Genomic DNA, 21,052 nt, shown 5'->3' with positions numbered 1-21,052 from the left:
ATGCGTGATGGCCGGAGCCCCCCTAGACACACGCACGCCATGAATATCCCCCCTTGCCTCCGCCTGTTGGAGGAGGATGGATAGACCCTCGGCGCATAAAATGAATAGATAAGGGGACAGCGGGTCCCCTTGTCTAATGCCCCGAGTGGGACACACCGTACCTACGGCCTCCCCATTCACCTGTATAGAATAGCTTACTGTTGATACACATAGCATCAGTAACTCTATCCAGCTGTCATCAAACCCCAGTGCCCCGAGCATCCCCTTTAGAAACACCCATTCCATGCGGTCGTACGCTTTAGCCATGTCTAGCTTAAGCGCCACCCATCCCATAGCTCCATTTGTCTTTCTCCTTAGATAATGACCAATTTCACTTGCCAAAATGACATTATCGGTTAAAAGTCTCTCTGGCACGAATGCACTTTGAGACTGAGACACGACTTGTGACAAACACCCCTTCATTCTATTGGCCAACATCTTGGCCAATATTTTGTATATCACATTGCACAGAGCAATCGGACGTAAGTCCGATACTCTTTCCAGGACTTTCTTTTTGGGCAGCAGCACTATATTGGAGTCATTAAGACCCTCCGGCAAACTCTTATGCAGCACACAATTGATAATATAAATAGCCAGATCATGTCCCAAGATAGCCCAGAAATGTTGGTAGAAGGCTGGTGACATGCCATCCGGCCCAGGAGCTTTCTCCGGGGCCATGGAAAACAGAGCTGCCTTTACCTCATCAATCGTGAACGGTTGCAGTAATGCACCATTCATTTCGTCAGTTACCCGGCGCTGGACACAGTGAAACAGCCCCGGGTTACTATTTTCGGTGCAAAAAATCTCATTAAAATACCTCAGTATTTCCGTGTGCATATCCGTTCCTTCTTTCCACGTCCCTCCCGGGTCTTTCACACGCATCAAATGGTTCCGGCGCCGACGAGCCGAGGCAGATTTATGAAAATACTTGGTGTTTGAATCACCATGCTGCATCCATAATTGCTTCGATCGTTGTCTCCAAAAGACTTCTTCCTGTTGTAAAAGCGTCTCTAACTCCCCGCGGGCCAATAAGAACTCAGCAGAGGCCTGTGGATTTCGGTCTTCTTTCAATCGTTCCATCAACCCACGCAAGTCCTTAATTCGGCTCCCGAAACGTTGATGGTGTTCCCCTCCCCAACGCCAGAGTCGCCGGCCACACAACGCAATGCACTGTCGAAAATCCATTCCCGTTGATTGTCGCCAGGCCTCGCCAACAACCTTGGCACAGCCCTCCTCTAACAGCCATGCGGATTCAAACCGAAAAGCACGCAAAGCCGCCCGAACTGGGCGAGAATCCGTATCAATGAAAATCGCAGCGTGGTCGGAATTATATGTGAATATATTACAGACCTCTGCGTCTTCATATATTTCCATCCACTCCGCCGTTGCTACCGCTCTGTCTAGGCGTTCCTCCACCCATGAATCTGTTCCCCGGCCCTTGACCCATGTGAAATTTCCACCCACCATCCCAAGATCATGTAAACGGCAATCTCCCAAAGTGTCGTTGAAGCCCTCTATCAGTGAATTCGGGTGAGGATGAACCCCCCGTTTCTCCGATGGACAGGATATGTCGTTGAAATCGCCAACAACAATCCACGGCAGCGTCGATTCTCTGCTCAGTTGTCAGAGTAAATCCCAAGTTTCCTGTCTCTGCGCCCTCTTTGGACTGCCATAAAATCTGGTGAGCCTCCATGAAATCTTACCGGGTATAGATACTTCCATATCTATGTGGTGATCCGAGTAACTCAATAAAGAAGCCGCCTCAGAATCCCTCCAGAACAATGCTAATCCGCCTCCTTGTATCCCCTGTCTGTCCACTGTAACCACTCCTTCGAACCCCAACTTCACACGCACCTCTTCCACAAGATCTCCTTTTGCCTTCGTCTCGATTAAAAAGACGAAGAAGGGTCGCTGTTTGGACACCAGGCCCAAAAGTTCCTGAACTGTCCGGGTGCCACCCAAACCCCGGCAGTTCCAGCTCAAAATGCTCATTTGGCTTGGCGAACCTGGTCCACCAGGCCCGCCGTCATTGAGTTTTTTGTGGTTTCCCCCATCATCACATCCTCCTCGTGCGTTTCTCTAGATGTACCTGTTTCCTCTCTGCGCCGTTTTAGATCTCCCTGCAATCCCCCATTCTCCTCCATAGCCATCACTGCCTGCGGAAGCGGCCCTGTAACAACAGTGGACGTTTCCATCGTTTGCAGTGAAGAGGATGCCAACAGCCATTTGGCCCCCACAGGCTTCACTTGTCTTCTCTGTCCCGCCCTCAGCCACGCACCGAACGGGAACGCCTCAGGTAGGATGCCATCTTCATAAACGCGCCTGCAGAACTTATCCGAATGCCCGATGATCCCGCAGCAGAAACAGAATGTACTGAGACGTTCGTATCGGAATTGGATCCAGTGTATCGAGCCATCCTTGCGAATCAATTTCATTCGCCTCTTCAATGGGGATGCAACATTCATACGGACCCTGATTCTCAAAAAACTTCTCCATGATCCGCCGAAGTTGAGCGGATCGATTGTAACAAAATCCCCCACATAGTTTCCAATCTGCGCCAAGAAATCTGGAGATGCATACACTGACGGCAGTCCGTGCACCTGGATCCAGAAGGGGATAAACTCCAATTTGACCTCCTCCGGCCTAGTTTCCGGAAGAACCTGCTCACAGACGAAAGTGTGATTCTCGAAGGTCCACGGGCCATCGTCCAACACGCGCTGCATATCCTTCGGATGCAGGAACTGGAATAGGAACAACTCCTCCGTCAAAGGTATCACATGCATGCCCATCACCGGCCTCCAGACGGAGGCCATCACTTGTTGCATATATTTGAATTTGATCTGCCTCTCCGGCAGAAATCATCCCACCAGATTGTGACGAATCACCGCATCAGGGATCGGCTGATGATCCGGAGCCTCCATACCCCCGGATTCCTCTTCCGCGAGCGTCAGTTCTGCACATCGATCCTCAATTTGCCGGACATCCATATCGTAGCAAGGAAATCGATTTGTGAATACTAACAGAATCGTCAATGTGTACGTCAAAGAATCCATCGCTCCACGCTTAAAAAACAACCCTAGAACGCTAGGGAGACACCCTCTTTGGCACTACCAAGAGAGAAAGCCACACTCAGATCACGATCGGCGATCACGATCGGAAAGTTGCATAGAATGCGGAGCGTTTTTTCCCTTGATCACAATTTACATATTAAATGTTCACAATTTACGTGTCATGATGGTGTTATTTAGTACCAATCTCCTATATAAACATGTTGTTGGAACAACTTTTTTTTTTTGAAGTGAACGTGAGGGAAGAACAAGAGAGACACAACACACAAAGATAAGCACATTTTCTTCTCAAAACTCTTCTCCTACTTCTTTCTAGCTACTGTGTTTTGCCCGTGCTCTTGTTCGCCGGGTTCGTTCGTTTGTGTGCTCAAACGTCGAACCGTTGTACGTTTTATCCTGGGAAACCTAGGCCACAACGCTCCTAGCACTTTTGGGAGGTGGCAAATAAGGTTTTAAGGAAAGACAGACACTTTGCCTAACTCGTACTACTCTTTCTTCCTTCTCCTTCTTTCTTGTTTTGGATTATGCTCTAAGCAAAAATCCGTTCTTTCTTGTTGACTTGGAATTATAATCTAAGAATTATAAGTTCCAATTTTGGTTAATATATACTGGTATATCTTTTTCGTAGATATATATGTATATATAACCTTTGGATCCGTTATATATATATTTGTGTGTATATATACATTTCGGATATATATCCAATAATATTTTATGTATATTTCGTGTGTATATATATAAATATTATTTTACGGATATTAAATCGATTTTGATTCATTATCACCAACAATCTTAAAACCTTATTATTTTGATAATGAACAAATCGATGGATTCCAAGTGTGTTGGATCCGTGAATGTTGCCAAAGGTGCACATTCAAATGGTCGAAACGGCAACGTTGTTGCACATTCCGTGATGCCAGTTGATGGAAGCAACGTTGGAAATGTTTTTTCCATGAGAGTTGCAAAGACACACGATGGTGCTCCAGAGAACGTTGGTTCACGAACCGGTAGACCTGTGGCTAATGGCACACAATTGGTACCTATTGTGTTGTCTAGTGGATCGACTAAAAGCCACGAAGGATCCTATGATGGTGTAATGACTACATGGTCTGAGGACTATTGTAGTGTGACCAATGACTTCAACGGTAATCAATGGAAAGGCAAGCGGAAGCTTAGCTTTCAAGAAGATTATGAGAAGAAGGAGAAATGTCACTACGAAGCGAACCATCATCCTGGTGAGAAGGTTGAGGACAACTTCGCTATGTTTAAAACATGTGGATGGTTGGACGAGTGAGGTCACAACCGAGGTACCGGATGTGTGCTATGGACCACCCTTCGTGGAGTGGACGGTTGGAAAATGGAACAAGGCACACGGGTTGAAGGACTACTACGAGATAGGAATAAGGAATTTGTTTCCAATGTAGTTTTTCCTATTTATTTATTTTGAATAAATATTGTAGTATCCTTGTAATATTTTTATTTGAATAAAAATATAATTGTTCCATTGAGTTGAGTTTTGGTACATACGAATTATTTGTTAGAATAATGTCAAATGTATGAAATAATTCAACATTGGTGCGTAATGCACCACGGAGCATTATGTGGAAAATGCTAAAATGGCTTAACGGCCGGAACAAAATGTAACAAGCGTGTTACATGTTTGAAATCTCATAAAAGGACTTCGGTTCTAGTTCATGTTGAATGATACAGATTTCAAAGTAGGATCAATTTGTCAAAAATTGGGATAACTATATAATCGTGAGCGTCACAGCTCAATTATTGAATATTTTAAATAATATTCTAAGAACGATTATATGAGTTTGATTCAACTAGTCGGAATTTTGGTTGATTTGATAATGTTAATTATGTTAAAATTAACTTGATCAAAAAATCCAAATTATACTAGTATGAAATTTAATTTGAGACAAATTGTGTTTTGGTAAATAGTGCTTTTGTAGCACTAATGGAAAGTGCAATTTAATTTGGCACTTTGAAGTGCAAATTAAAACATTGTAACAGTGCTATTAAGCACTAGGTAGAGTGCCTAATTAGGCACTTTCAGCCACTTGGTGGCTGCACCTTTAGGTGTTGAAAACTTAAGCATTTGGTGCTTTGGTAATAGCAATAAAGGTGCTAGATTATGATTGGTCTTAATGCTAATCTACTTAGCTTAAACCTTTTTGTATGTGGCTAATTAAATTTAGCATTGTAAAAGTGCAATGTGATTAGCACGAAAGGAAGTTTGGCTAATTGTGTAATTAGCTAATAATCCTAGTTCTAGGTAGCACTGAAATTATAAATTAAGCAACCGAATGTTGCTATGAGTTTATAATTTAAAGCAATATAATTTTGCTTTGGAATCGGTGCGTTAGTTTGGCAGCAATGATTCGTGCTTTATGTATCATGTTTCATGCTTCACAACTAAGCACTGATTCGTGCTTCAATTTCGGAAGCACCGATTCGGGTTTGTGGCCTTTCGGTCAAAACCGAATGGATTCGTAAGTGCTGATCTGTTCGCACCTACGAGATGTGCTAACGTGTAGCACATGTTTATTCTTTATAAGAATAAAATGAATAACCAAATTAATCATGGATTAATGCAGTTGCGAATAATCGATATGGTGAACATGAAACACCTATTGGTGATTTCAGCGCAAGCGTTGGTAGTGTACTCGAGAGTACGGTACGGTGTTCACCTCAATCGAACGTTGTTGCCGAACATAAATATCAAGACATTGATAAGTTCGGGTTTACCTCAAGGTATGTGGGGTGAGACAATACTTTGGACAAGTAGGTACCTTTTTAATAAGGTTACCCGCATGAAATTCTTACGAATTGTGGGTACATAGGAAGTTTTCCTACTAATGCCTGAAATGTGGGGGTGTCTTGCCAAATGGGTGTATTGGTTCTTAGTAAACGAGTCCTATAGTTTTGATGTACATAAGAACACAATAAATTGAATCAAGAAATTCATCGTTCCTTGAAGATGTATTTCTGTGAAGGTTCAATATCGGACCTAGCACATTGACATGAACTTTCGACGTAGCTATGGTTGGAGGGTATGAAAGAGAACCCGAGCTCAAAGCTAGACGTAGCAAGAGAGCTAGGATTGGAAAATCCTTTGGTCCAGATTTTCTGACGTACATGCTAGAATGTGACGCGCATATTCTAACTTGTTTACTAGAAAATAATTTGGATTTTCTAACATGGTTGTTAGAAAATGAGCCTCGAACGCATGTAGAAGTGGTGACTTTTACAGGTGGACCAACCCGAGAGAGGCTACCGAGAGTGAAATAGATTCTATCTTAGAGAATCATACTTGAAACTGGTTGTTCTTCCTCCGGGTTGTAAAACCTCGGGATCCTAAGTGGATCACTAGTCGGAAGACAAAACCTGTTGGTTATTGAAGTAAAATGGTCGGGCCTGTAATTGTAGATTATATGCAACACGAGTGCCACGGTTACTTTGATATATATATTCTCTCATGATGAGAATAAAATCCATTAGTATGATACTTTCCATAGCCGTTTAGCGAGACTTGGTGTAACACCCCGAAATTTTGATAAAGGTAATTGATAGGCACATTTTACACTCATATTTTAGCTACATATTTATAATAATTTTGCATTAGTTATTTAATATTATCTTATAATTAGTTCTTTTTATATATAATATTTAATATATATAATATATAATATATAATATATAATATATAATTTATATAATTTATAATACCTATTACGTACTACTACTATATATATGCATTTTATATATATATATATCTATATATTATATATTATTTAAATAAATTAAGTGACCCACGTCTTAGTAAAAAAAAAACAAAACTAAGCTATAATTATGTTATTTGTTTTGGTCTTAAAATCGTGTGGTATGCAGCAATGTAGCGGACAAATTCATGCGGCAATAGGGAAGCTTCATCGTACGTGCAGCACAAAAGTAGGAATTGGGTGGTGGAAATTGATCTAGCCTATTTTTAGAATGCTATAAATAGTAGGAGTTTCCTATTGTAAAATGTTGATTCTTCCCCTCTCGATTATTCTTTAAAGTTGTTACCAATGTCCATTCGTGGCTAATTTCTTCTTGCTTGGCTTAGTGAATTGATGCCCCGGAATTGATTATGCTGTAAGATTATTTATTTATTTTTATTATATATGTTTCTATGCATTTGAGTATTAAATATTCTGCTAAAATTATTTGAATAGTTGTATCATTTAATTGCTAGGGAGACTTACTAGTTATTTATTTGATATAATTATTTGCTATATTAGATAATGTTGTGCTACAAATTATTCTAATATTCAGTAGCAACTGAGGTTAATTATTGACGGCTTAGTGATAATTGGTCTTGGGTAGAATATTTTCCTAAATTAAATGCAACCGCTTGTGCTTGTGTTATTTAGTTTGTCGGTTTTCCTAGTTCCTATTGCTGCTATTAAATTAAATCTATAGCGCTTGTCTTAGATTATTTAGTAGTTAGAGGTAATTAAACCGCTTGTGCTTTATTTACCTACAACTAAGGGAAAACAGAAACGGAATAATTTCACGACAAATATTCAATTGCATATTAATTACTTTATTAATCAATGATCAGTGTTGAATTCCGGCGGTGGATCTTTACTAACCAAGGTCTCCTATTATAAGTGTTTTCGATATATTATTTTCATTGCTCTATTCGTTTAATTAAATTTCTTGTTTATTTAAATTCTCTTTTATTTTATCTTTATTCTCGATATATTCCAAACCCCCCTACCTTCAATTTGAGCACAAAAGTTAAACTAGTTACTCCTCGTGGGATTGATCCTTACTCCCGCTACTACGTTTGTAAGGTTTTAATTTGAGAGCCTACGACAGCTCACCAAATTTTGGCGCCGTTGCCAGGGAGCTTTTCTAGCTTATTTTGTGTTCATTTAATTATTTATTTGTTCATCTGTTTTTCTCGTTAATTTGTCCCATAAAAATTTTAAAAAAAAACATTTTCTTTCGTTACCTTTACATAATTGCAAATCAAAATATATTTTCTTTTTGTTTATGCCTATAACTCGATCTGCTAATCAAGAACTCTTGCCGTACTATCCGGAAATTGAAAGAACTATACGCAGGTGGAAGAAACAAGCTTTGAGAAAATTGGAGTTTAGTGATCTGGTTACCGATTCTACCGATTCTACCAATTCTGATTTAGAAGAGGAACCCATGGCTCAAAATCGGACTTTAAAAGAGCTTGGAGCTCCAAATTTGGATCAGCAACCTTTGTGCATTACTTTTCCCGCTCTGGATGCTAATATACAATTTGAACCAAAATCTGGGTTAATTCATCTTTTGCCTTCTTTTCATGGACTTGCAGGTGAAGATCCGCACAAACACTTAAAGGAATTTCATGTGGTGTGTTCGAGTATGAAACCCACAGGGGTTACTGAAGAATAAATCAAGTTGAGAGCCTTTCCCTTTTCGTTGAAAGATTCAGCGAAGGATTGGCTATACTATCTACCTTCTGGGAGCATCACCACATGGAATAACTTAAAGACATCATTCCTTGAAAAATATTTCCCAGCTTCAAGGGCGGCCAACATTAGGAAAGAAATCTGTGGTATAAGGCAAAACAATGGAGAGTCCCTGTATGAATATTGGGAGCGTTTCAAGAAACTATGTGCAAGCTGCCCACACCATCAAATTAGTGATCAATTACTCATTCAATACTTTTATGAAGGACTTTTTCCAATGGATAGAAGCATGATTGATGCCGCAAGCGGTGGTGCTTTAGTTAACAAGACACCGGACGCTGCAAGAACTCTAATTACAAACATGGCTGCAAATTCTCAACAGTTTGGCAATAGACTTGTCCAACCGTCTAAGCAAGTGAATGAGGTAAATATTTCTGCTCTTGAACAACAAATTACTGGTTTAACTACTCTTGTTCGTCAATTAGCAGTAGGCAATATGCAAACTGTAAAAGCATGTGGAATTTGCTCGGTAGTTGGGCATCAAACTGATGCCTGCCCAACTCTTCAAGAAGTTGAACAAGTCAACATGGCTGGAGGTTTTCCTGGACAACCTCAAGGTAAGTATGATCCATTTTCTAATAAATATAATCCTGGATGGAGGGATCACCCGAACCTTAACTATGGGAACTCACAAGGGAACCAGTTTGTTCCGAATCGTTCCAACTTTCAAACGTATAGACAACAATTTCCTTCCAGCCACCAACCAGCCCAAAGCTCTAGCTCAGGTATGAATCTAGAAGATATTGTTAAATCTCTTGCTACTAACACTTTGCAGTTTCAACAAGAAACACAACTATTCCAACAAGAGACAAGAGCTAGTATTCAAGAAACAAAGGTTAGTATTCAAAACTTAGAAAGGCAAGTGGGCCAACTAGCAACTACGGTAAGTCGGTTGGAAGCACAGAGTTCTGGCAAATTACCCTCTCAAACGATCGTTAATCCTAAAGAGAATGTAAGTGCAATTACTGTGGGAAGTATGTCGCTGGAAAAGAATGTTGATTTAGACAAGGAAATAAGTGCAGGTAACATTGCCAATAAAGAGAAGTCCCAAGGTAACCTTTCTTCTTTTTCTGATTATGAACCAGTACCCCCTTTTCCTCAAGCTCTTTTGGAACCAATAAGAGGAAACTCAAATAATGATTTATATGAGACATTTCGTGAACGTGAGGCTAATAAACCATTTTTAGATTCTATGAAAAAGATACCTCGCTATGAAAATTTTCTAAAAGAGGTATGCACATTGAAAAAGAAACAAAATAAAGGAATTGATGAAGTGAAAGTGCACGAGAATGTCTCTATGGCTAGTCAAGGCAATCTTCCTGAAAAGTGCAAAGATCCAGGTATGTTTACTATTCCGTGCATGATAAGTGGTGTGAAACTTGAAAATGTTATGTTAGATTTAGGAGCTTCTATTAATGTCATGCCATATTCTGTGTATGCTTCTTTAAATCTTGGACCCCTGAATAAATCTAGTATAGTAATTCAATTGGCTGATGGATCTACTACATATCCTAGGGGTGTGATTGAAGATTTGCTTGTTGAAGTTAATAACTTGGTTTTTCCTGCTGATTTTTATGTGCTTGATATGAAAAATAATAATCATATTTTGTTAGGAAGGCCATTCTTAAAAACTGCAAAAACAAAAATTGATATTCATAGTGGTATGCTTACTATGGAGTCTAATGGTAAACTTGTGACTTTTAATATTTATGATACCATGAAATCTCCTATTGATGATAATTTTGCAATTTTTGTTGATTCTTTGAACTTTGTTACATTTGATGAAATTGCTTCGAATGAAAAAGAAAGAAATAATAAATCATCTTTGAGTACTAGTCTGCATGACGGGACTATTTCTTTGAATACTCATAATCATCGAAGGTACTCAAAAAGACGGTGGAAATTTAAAGAAATATCATAAGTCGAGCCAACGACGATAAACAAAGGCGCTGCTTAGGAGGCAACCTAAGGTGTGTTTGTTCCATTTTTTTTTTCTTTTTTCTTTTATTCCATATTCTCATTCAATAACCCTTTTTCTGTAATTTTTATTCAACATTGGGGACAATGTTGATAATAAGTGTGGGGGAGGGGATTTAGTCTTATTATTTATTTGCTTATGTAAATAAAAAAAAGTTTTATTATTTATTTTCTTATTTCAGAATTTTCAAAAATATTTTACTACTATTTTATGTAAAAAAAAAAATATTATTTTGAAAAAAAAAAATTATTTTCCTTTCTTGAAATTCATAACATGATTGAATAAATAGTTTGGCAAGTTGTGATTAGTTTGTTAGCATTTCCTGTTTGATGTGTATTGGCTAGATTGAGTAAGCAATAAACCTGTGAGATTTTGAGCCATTGACAGACACTTCGGTCTTATTTTCTTTCTATTGTGCGATTTCTTCCATAATTTTGTTTCTCTAGAACTTGCCTTGATTCTCTTTTAAAGCTAATTAGACCATGCATGATTCAAATGTGATTAAGGCCATTATTTGACTTTGAGCCTCACTAGCCAAATAACCGGTTTGTCCTATGATTTATTTCCCTTTGTTAACCACTTTGAGCTTTATGGACATTCCTTTCTTTATTTTGGACCACATTACAAGCCTTTTATATCTAAAATAATGTCTTCACCCAGCTGAATAACTAGTGGAGCAAATTTTGGATTATTTTTGTAATCTACGTGAGGTTGGGAAGGATAAGTGTGGGGGAGATCACTTACTCTTATTAATATGATTGAGGGTGAGGTGAGTTGTATCTTCGTTGCCAATATGTCGTTGGTCTTCTATGAAAAAAAGAAAAGAGGAAGCAGTTCACGATTCAAAAAAAAAAAAAAAAAAAAGCATGAAAAATTGAAAAAAATGAAATGGAAAAATGGAGAATATACGGTTGAAAAAGAAGAATATTGCTGAAATTTTATGAGAAAATGAAAAAGAATCAGCAATTGATTTTTAGTTGAAGTTACTTCTAAATAAATGAAGTAAGGGGAAATTCTGGTAATACTGAGGAAGCATTCTGTACCTCAATGGGATGTGTTTTTGGATTGGAAATTGAGGGTGTTGGATTACTTGTATTTATTTGTTCCTCTAGTTTGAAGCTTTTGTTTAAGCTAATTTCCTAAAAATTCCCTACCTTAACCCTAGCCCCATTACAACCTGTGAAAAGTCCTTATGATTTGTGTCATGCATGACTCTTGTAGTGGTGATTGAGAAGATATGCAAGCCTATGGTAGATCAATTTTATAGGAATGAACTTGAGTGAAATTTATACCCATCAAACACTTGAGTGATGAGTGATATTCCTGTGAGGGCTTACTTATTTAGTTTTCTCCATTTTCAAACAGGGTGCTAACTTATTAATTGCAGGGTGCTTCAGATTGTTGTTCATGATATGTTATGAGTTTTGGGAATTTCATTTCTATTTACTTCGCAAATAATATTTTTGCTTGGGGACAAGCAAACGTTTTAGTGTGGGGGAGTTTGATAGGCACATTTTACACTCATATTTTAGCTACATATTTATAATAATTTTGCATTAGTTATTTAATATTATCTTATAATTAGTTCTTTTTATATATAATATTTAATATATATAATATATAATATATAATATATAATTTATATAATTTATAATACCTATTACGTACTTACTACTATATATATGCATTTTATATATATATATCTATATATATTATATATTATTTAAATAAATTAAGTGACCCACGTCTTAGTAAAAAAAAAAAACAAAACTAAGCTATAATTATGTTGTTTGTTTTGGTCTTAAAATCGTGTGGTATGCAGCAATGTAGCGGACAAATTCATGCGGCAATAGCGAAGCTTCATCGTACGTGCAGCACAAAAGTAGGAATTGGGTGGTGGAAATTGATCTAGCCTATTTTTAGAATGCTATAAATAGTAGGAGTTTCCTATTGTAAAATGTTGATTCTTCCCCTCTCGATTATTCTTTAAAGTTGTTACCAATGTCCATTCGTGGCTAATTTCTTCTAGCTTGGCTTAGTGAATTGATGCCCCGGAATTGATTATGCTGTAAGATTATTTATTTATTTTTATTATATATATTTCTATGCATTTGAGTATTAAATATTCTGCTAAAATTATTTGAATAGTTGTATCATTTAATTGCTAGGGAGGCCTACTAGTTATTTATTTGATATAATTATTTGGTATATTAGATAATGTTGTGCTACAAATTATTCTAATATTCAGTAGCAACTGAGGTTAATTATTGACGGCTTAGTGATAATTGGTCTTGGGTAGAATATTTTCCTAAATTAAATGCAACCGCTTGTGCTTGTGTTATTTAGTTTGTCGGTTTTCCTAGTTCCTATTGCTGCTATTAAATTAAATCTATAGCGCTTGTCTTAGATTATTTAGTAGTTAGAGGTAATTAAACCGCTTGTGCTTTATTTACCTACAACTAAGGGAAAACAGAAACGGAATAATTTCACGACAAATATTCAATTGCATATTAATTACTTTATTAATCAATGATCAGTGTTGAATTCCGGTGGTGGATCTTTACTAACCAAGGTCTCCTATTATAAGTGTTTTCGATATATTATTTTCATTGCTCTATTCGTTCAATTAAATTTCTTGTTTATTTAAATTCTCTTTTATTTTATCTTTATTCTCGATATATTCCAAACCCCCCTACCTTCAATTTGAGCACAAAAGTTAAACTAGTTACTCCTCGTGGGATCGATCCTTACTCCCGCTACTACGTTTGTAAGGTTTTAATTTGGGAGCCTACGACAGCTCACCAAATTTTGGCGCCGTTGCCAGGGAGCTTTTCTAGCTTATTTTGTGTTCATTTAATTATTTATTTGTTCATCTGTTTTTCTCGTTAATTTGTCCCATAAAAATTTTAAAAAAAACATTTTCTTTCGTTACCTTTACATAATTGCAAATCAAAATATATTTTCTTTTTGTTTATGCCTATAACTCGATCTGCTAATCAAGAACTCTTGCCGTACTATCCGGAAATTGAAAGAACTATACGCAGGTGGAAGAAACAAGCTTTGAGAAAATTGGAGTTTAGTGATCTGGTTACCGATTCTACCGATTCTACCAATTCTGATTTAGAAGAGGAACCCATGGCTCAAAATCGGACTTTAAAAGAGCTTGGAGCTCCAAATTTGGATCAGCAACCTTTGTGCAAACTTACGTGTGATCATTCACATACTAAGAACAATCCTAAGGGCTCATACAACTTCCACCTAGGTCAACGGGTCACCAATTCAACTAGCATGCAATTCCTAAGACTCTTTTAACCTACGAATGGTACCCGAAATACCAAACTAGACTCAGGTACGACAAACGGGGTCCGTTGGGAAACCATGGGGAACGGGGAACATCAAACGGGGAAGCCAAAGACCCGGGGTGGGGTACGGACCAGCGGGTAGCCGGTGGGTGGGGGTCACCCGCCGGCTGCCCGCAGGAGGGCGCTGTTTCCGGGCAGCGGGTTGCCGGCGGGCAGTCGGCTGCCCGGTGGCTGCCCGCTGCCGGGCAGTGGCCCTTTGGGCAGCGGGTAGGTGGTGGGTTCCCCTACCCCCCACTGACTCTTTTCTCATATATTTGTCCCGGGAACCTTTGTGGAACCCGAAACCATGCTTAGACACTTTTAAACGCAAATAGCGACACCACGTAAGCAATTAACGGATCAAAAGCAAGAATCATGTAGGACTTATCCTATTATGACTTCTAAATATAAATAACACCCGAACATGCGAATTCCCACCCAATTATAAATCAAGAACATCACAATACAAATTCCCATTCCAACCTAGGGCTCTAATCCCACCCAAATCATCAAGAACATATTTTATCTTTAACATCAAGAAATATCAAGATTCGTCAAGAATCATCACATCATAATCAAGAACTTCTTTTTAACATCAAGATCATCAAGATTATCAAGAAAGCATAAAAATCATCTTATCGATCATCAAGAACATAACACAATTATTATGGAAGAATTCATCAAGACACAAGAATATAGAGGGAGGCCAAGGAAGGAGATTATAGCGAAGAAAATAGGTTTTGTTGAGACATGGGTTACCTCTTAGACTTAATTAATCCCCCCTTGGCTATTAAGGTTCTTCCCTAAGATTTCCATCCGTTTGATCTCCCTAGGCTTGGTGGTGGGGGGTTCCTTGGGAATTCTTGTTTGGTGATATCTATTGTGGTGTTACTTCTAGGTGCCTCCTACGTCCTTATATATATATCTAGGAGTCATAGTTAGGGTCTGAATGGTATGGGTTTACTAATTCTATTCCTTATAGGACTAAGGGCTTGGTTTAGGGATAAGGGTCCATGGTTCATGGTGGACCATATTAATTAATTAAAGGGAATCCTAATCATGATCTGAATAGTAAAGGCCTACTTTCTTTATTTCTAATAGATAATTAGGCCTAAGACTCCTAATTAGAATCTGATTAGTAAAAAGGTTTACTCTCTTTATTCCTAATAGGTTTAAGGCTCTAGTCTAGGCAAGGGTCCACGATCCATGGTGGACCACATTAATTAATTAAAGGGAATTCTAGCCAAATTAAATCCCTTTTTAATTATTATTAACGGAATTAATTAAATAATTAATCTGGGATTGAAGGCCGTAACACGGGGTGTTACACTTGGTAGTTCATCAAAATGGATGTATCCCTTTCTTAGTAGACATGGAACGACCCGAGGGTTTGTGGTTCCACACTGTGAAAACCAACGAGTTTAGTATAAATAAAAGTGACCAGTGGGTCTATGTATTGTGTACGATAGACGAGGTTATCACTATTTGTCTATACACGATAAACTCAACGTGGATAGTAACGATCACATGATCAATTCTACCTTGAACATGTTAAATTCGAATTTGACATGAATGCATGGGATTGACAGATTTAATCTTCGAGATTAAAATCGTGTGAAAACCGTATGGTCTCGTGGTAGGTCAATCTCATTAAGTTGATTGAATCCTTGTAAAGGAATGATAATCAAGTGGCTTGGACACTGTTAGATACTAATGTACAACTAGCCAATAATCACGAAGATTGTACTTCTCACGGAGAATACATTCATATTATTGGTGGTTTAATTGTATCAAATGGGTTGTACTAGGCCGAATATTGCCTTAGTGGTTAACGAACTCGGTAGACATACGAGTAACCCTAGTGTTACGCACTAGAAGGAAATAGTGGAAGTTATGAGATACTTATGTATGCTTGTGACTTTGGACTGCACTACGTGGGATATCTAGTCGTACTTGGAAAGTATAGCACGGATGTCAAAGGACACTAAGTCCATCAAAGGCAATGTCTGTACGTAGGCCAGTGCAGTTGGTTAGATGGAAATTCTCGAAATGATTTGTGATAGCTATGATCCGACGGGGTCTAAGCTGAGAGCCTTACACTCATGTCGTGAGCGAGTAGGCCGAATGGCTATGCCAATTTTTCGGGAATGTTCCTAGTGGTAAACTCGTACCTCCAATTTGTGTGCATTGCGATAGTCAAGCCAAAATTGGTTAAGTACAGAGTTAGATGTGGAATGGTAAGTCTAAACTTATAAGTCGTAGACATCATACCATTAAACAATTTCTCACAAGAGGGGTTATCTCTAGACTACGTGATGTCTAAAGATAACGTAGCGGCCGCTAACTCGCTAACCCGAGGGTAAGAAAATGGTTGTTGAGAAATTGGAACGAGGAATGGGACTAAAGCCCTTGGACTAAAAGTTCTATAGTGGACACCCAACCTAGCTGGCACCTAGGTTCAATGGGACAACTAAATTATGGAACGAAGCGTGTCACTGTGGGGGTCTCAGACTCCCTACCACTCCTCGTTAAGAACAATGACTCCCGCACGAGGTTAGCATGTTGATGCTTTAATGATTCGAATGTCGGTTGACATATGTGAGTATGCGGGATACTCGGAAAAGAATCACCTATGTGAGAGAGAAGTGAGGGTCGCTTCAAAGGAGAATTGAAGGGCACAATTCTTCACAAACTCTTGCAGAACCAGGACGGTGACCCACGACCAAAACGGGCACACTCATGAGAACAGAGCATGGTTGGGAGATTCCTGTGTGAGATATGTCAACGTCTACACAAACGGCTGTAGGTTCAAAGACACCGCGTTCTACCGTACAGCCAGTAGAGTAAATGTATCTTCACAAGGGAAGGTTCAAAGGGTATAGTGATCCCTACCTATTCTATGCAGGGATCGACCGTTGAACACAGTTGTTTCCGATTTCAAAATACCCTGAAAATCAATTTTCATTCATGTGGGTGGTTGTTGGAAAAATAACATTAAAATGACATTTTGAGTGATTATTTTGTGGTACAAATATATGTGGGATCCACTTCCAATTTGGATCGGGTCAATGTGGATTCGGGTTCTTCGTAGTGAGACGAAGAATTTGATATAATGTACGCTCAAAATGGGTAATAGGTGAATGAGAAATTGATTCTCAAAGTGAACCTATTTGAGAGAAGTCAAAATTTAAGCGTAATGCTAATCAAGATTAGCATTAGATTCGTGCTACTTATGTTTCGTTGTAGCACTTCCGTGTTGTGCCAATTAGACATGCTAGTATTTAAATTGTTAAAACACTATGCATGTGCTGGCAGCACATCTCGTGCAACTTAAATTTGATAAGCTTGAGAAAGCTTAAATTGGGAATTAAAGCACAAATGTGGGCTTATGAGCACTGATTCGTGTTTGGAGATTTGGGCGCCTTTCGTGGGAGCTCCTTTCATGCAGCACGAGTTGGTGCTTTATGCATTGATTCGTGCTACATCGTTTCGGTGTTTGCGGACCACTCGTGTGTGGTTTCCGGTCCCAATTCGTTAACCTTTCAGGTTTGTACAGACTTCTCGGTCACTCAGATATTTTTGAAACGGGTCGTTATGGTCGTTACGAATTAATCGGATATTAAGTTCGTGACCGTTGATATTATTTCGATAATAAGTACGATCGTTTCAAACGTTATAATTCAATTATTAAATTGAATTTATGTTGGTTAATGTGTCATGATGGTGTTATTTAGTACCAATCTCCTATATAAACATGTTGTTGGAGCAACTTATTTTTTTTGAAGTGAACGTGAGGGAAGAACAAGAGAGACACAACACACAAAGATAAGCACATTTTCTTCTCAAAACTCTGCTCCTACTTCTTTCTAGCTACTGTGTTTTGTCCGTGCTCTTGTTCGCTGGGTTCGTTCGTTTGGGTACTCAAGCATCGAACCGTTGTATGTTTTATCCTGGGAAACCTAGGCCACAACGCTCCTAGCACTTTTGGGAGGTGGCAAATAAGGTTTTAAGGAAAGACATGCACTTTGCCTAACTCGTACTACTCTTTCTTCCTTCTCCTTCTTTCTTGTTTTGGATTATGCTCTAAGCAAAAATCCGTTCTTTCTTGTTGACTTGGAATTAAAATCTAAGGATTATAAGTTCCAATTTTTGGTTAATATATACTGTATGTCTTTTTCGTAGATATATATGTATATATAACCTTTGGATCCGTTATATATATATATATATATATATATATATATATATATATATATATATATATATATATATATATATATATATATATATTTGTGTATATATATATTTTGGATATATATCTAATAATATTTTATATATATTTCGTGTGTATATATATAAATATTATTTTACGGATTTTAAATCTATTTTGGTTCATTACCACCAACAGATGTACTTTGGGTGAGGACTAAAAGTAAAGGATAGAAGCAAAGGAAATTAAAGAAGACGTTTGCAACACTACCAAATATATTAATAAACAAAATCTAATCATCTCCTAAGTTTTCATGATTTGAATTAAGATAATGCTCAACTTCAATAGTCGGTGGTGGTGCCATAGAAGTGGAAAACATCCCATTGCGGCGCAACTTATCCATCAAACTTGCAATCTGAGCCTGCATTTGATTTCTTTCAGCTTGTAGTTTAGCCTCCATCTCAGCTTGAACGACCTCTATATGTTTAGTGACCATCTCCTTCATTGCCACTTGATTAACATGTGAAGTAACAGATGAACCACAACTATTGTTGCTGATAAATGAGTATGCTTTAGTCCCTAAGCCATAAATACACTGTTTTTTTACCCCGCCAACAACATCCACATACAGATGTGACATGTTTATACTTGGCCCATTTGACCCTTCAGCTTCTTGCGTTGCAGCAGCATGTCGTGCTTGTATTTCGTCCTACAATTAAAAACATATACAAAATAAAAGAAGTATACAAAGGGATATAAAAATTTTATCTATTTAAAAATATATGATTGTTACGTTATACCTACCGCGATTCTCTTTGACCTCTCATCAACGAACATGCCATGTTTCTTTTTATGCATTTGCTCGAAACACTCAAACAGATTAGGTTTCTTTTGAAGATCATCTTGTTATTAAACAAGCACAAATAGTAAAATGATATTTAACTTGTAAAATATATACAAATAATAAATTTGTAAGTTAAATGTATTACTAATTTGTGATAATGCTCAATAGTTGATCTAAAACCTCCGGTATGCCGAGAACATCCCGTACCAGGTCGTTCCACCTCACTCATTCTATTCTAGCGTTATTGTTCAGATTTAGGTTTCACGTCTGACCTATCCCAATATGCCTCCCAAATAAGCCATGATTCTTCAGCTACACAAGCTGGCCTCCCAGTTGAAGTCCGTCTCGTCTTGAATTTGGAGACCATATCTGCATAGCGTAAGCCAGCTTGTGCTAAAAAAGCTTGGTGAACTTGTGTGTCAATCGACTCATCCCACTAACATTACAAATTCATCAAATTTAAGCAAAACAGAGCAACACCATCCATAAAATGCATTGGGCAAAGTTACTAACAAAAATTTAATAATATTCTAGCTTCAAGAATTAACCACAATATTTTCAAAATCATATCGTGATTTTACCTTAAATTCCTCAAAGTATGAATCCTTGTACTCATTAGGCGCATTCTTTCAAGTATACCCATTAGGATAGATCATTTTCATGAATATTTTTGTCATTATAGCTGAACATGTGTGAGAAGGTATCAACCTGTACATATATAAGAGATAAATAAAGATAAAAATAATATACACAAATGTTAACATAATAACACATTTTTACCTCCCAGCCTCTACATGAATAGTAGGCAAATCACAAGCAGTAGATGATCCTGTAACTGATGAGGATGTGGGTGGAGCAGTAGAGTCTAATGGTGATGGAATCGGTAAGTCAGTTGGTGGACCAATAGAAATAGGTGACACAATAGGTGGAGATACTACAGTAGGAGGAGGTGCGACAATAGGTTTCACAGGAGGTGGTGCACCCCGTCCACGTCCTCTTATGCGTTCAGCTCTACAACCACCTCGTGTCATCTAAAACAAAATATAATAAAATTAAATAACATATAAATATTACATGTTCATTTACTATTTGAACTATGCATTAACTATCAGTGTAACACTCCCGATTTTTAACAACTTTTAAAAGCTTAAACAAGAGACATACAGCTAAACATTAATCATTAAGCAACGGAAGCAACGTCTAAACACGGAGGTGTTATGCCACACCTATATCAAACATAGGTGCACAGGCAGATACTACAACTAAAGCAGTCTAACAATTCAACTACTTAGGCTCACAAGCCTCAACAACTATTAAAGGAAGAGATCTAATCTATCTACAGACCACTAGCGCGCTCTCCAAAGCTACTCAACCTGTAAAAGATAAGGGATAACACCCGGTCAGCGAATAATGCTGGTAACCCACCAACACACGTTAAGTATCATAATATACATAGATATAAGCAAAACCATTTGAGACAGAGGAATACAGTATATATCATTTTTAAAGCCGAGAGAGGAAACATCAATAGACTCATCAATCACTCACAACAAAGAACAAAGACCACCATACTCATTAAGACAATAGAACCACAAGCAACAAGCTCAACAATAAGGTACAACGTACGACCCACAAAGAAGGATTCACAAAAGACATGCTCTAAAGCAGTGAGAGGCAAGATTCACACCATAACGAGTTCCAAGTCCACATAAGACACTATCACACCAAGTCATATACCGTGGAGTCGGCACCACGTCTCGATTCATAGTGGATCAGTGTGGAGGGCTCTACATCAATAATCATGTATCACGTAGTCATCGCAACGACCCGGATCACATGCTATAGTGTCATCGCAATGACAAGGACCGCATCCCAATGGAAGCAGAGCTAGCAACTTTAAGGGGGTGTTTGGTTCAGGTTATATAACATAACCAAGGGAATGTGACATTCCAAAGCTCACATTCCTGTGTTTGGTTCATATTATCTCAGGGAATCTGACATTCCCCAGGAATGTCACATTCCCTCCACATAGGATTTTGAAGGGAATGTGATT

This window comes from Ipomoea nil, unplaced genomic scaffold, assembly GCF_001879475.1.
Source record: "Ipomoea nil cultivar Tokyo-kokei standard unplaced genomic scaffold, Asagao_1.1 scaffold0980, whole genome shotgun sequence".
NCBI lineage: Eukaryota > Viridiplantae > Streptophyta > Magnoliopsida > Solanales > Convolvulaceae > Ipomoea > Ipomoea nil.
Note: the sequence above shows the minus strand (reverse complement) of the source record.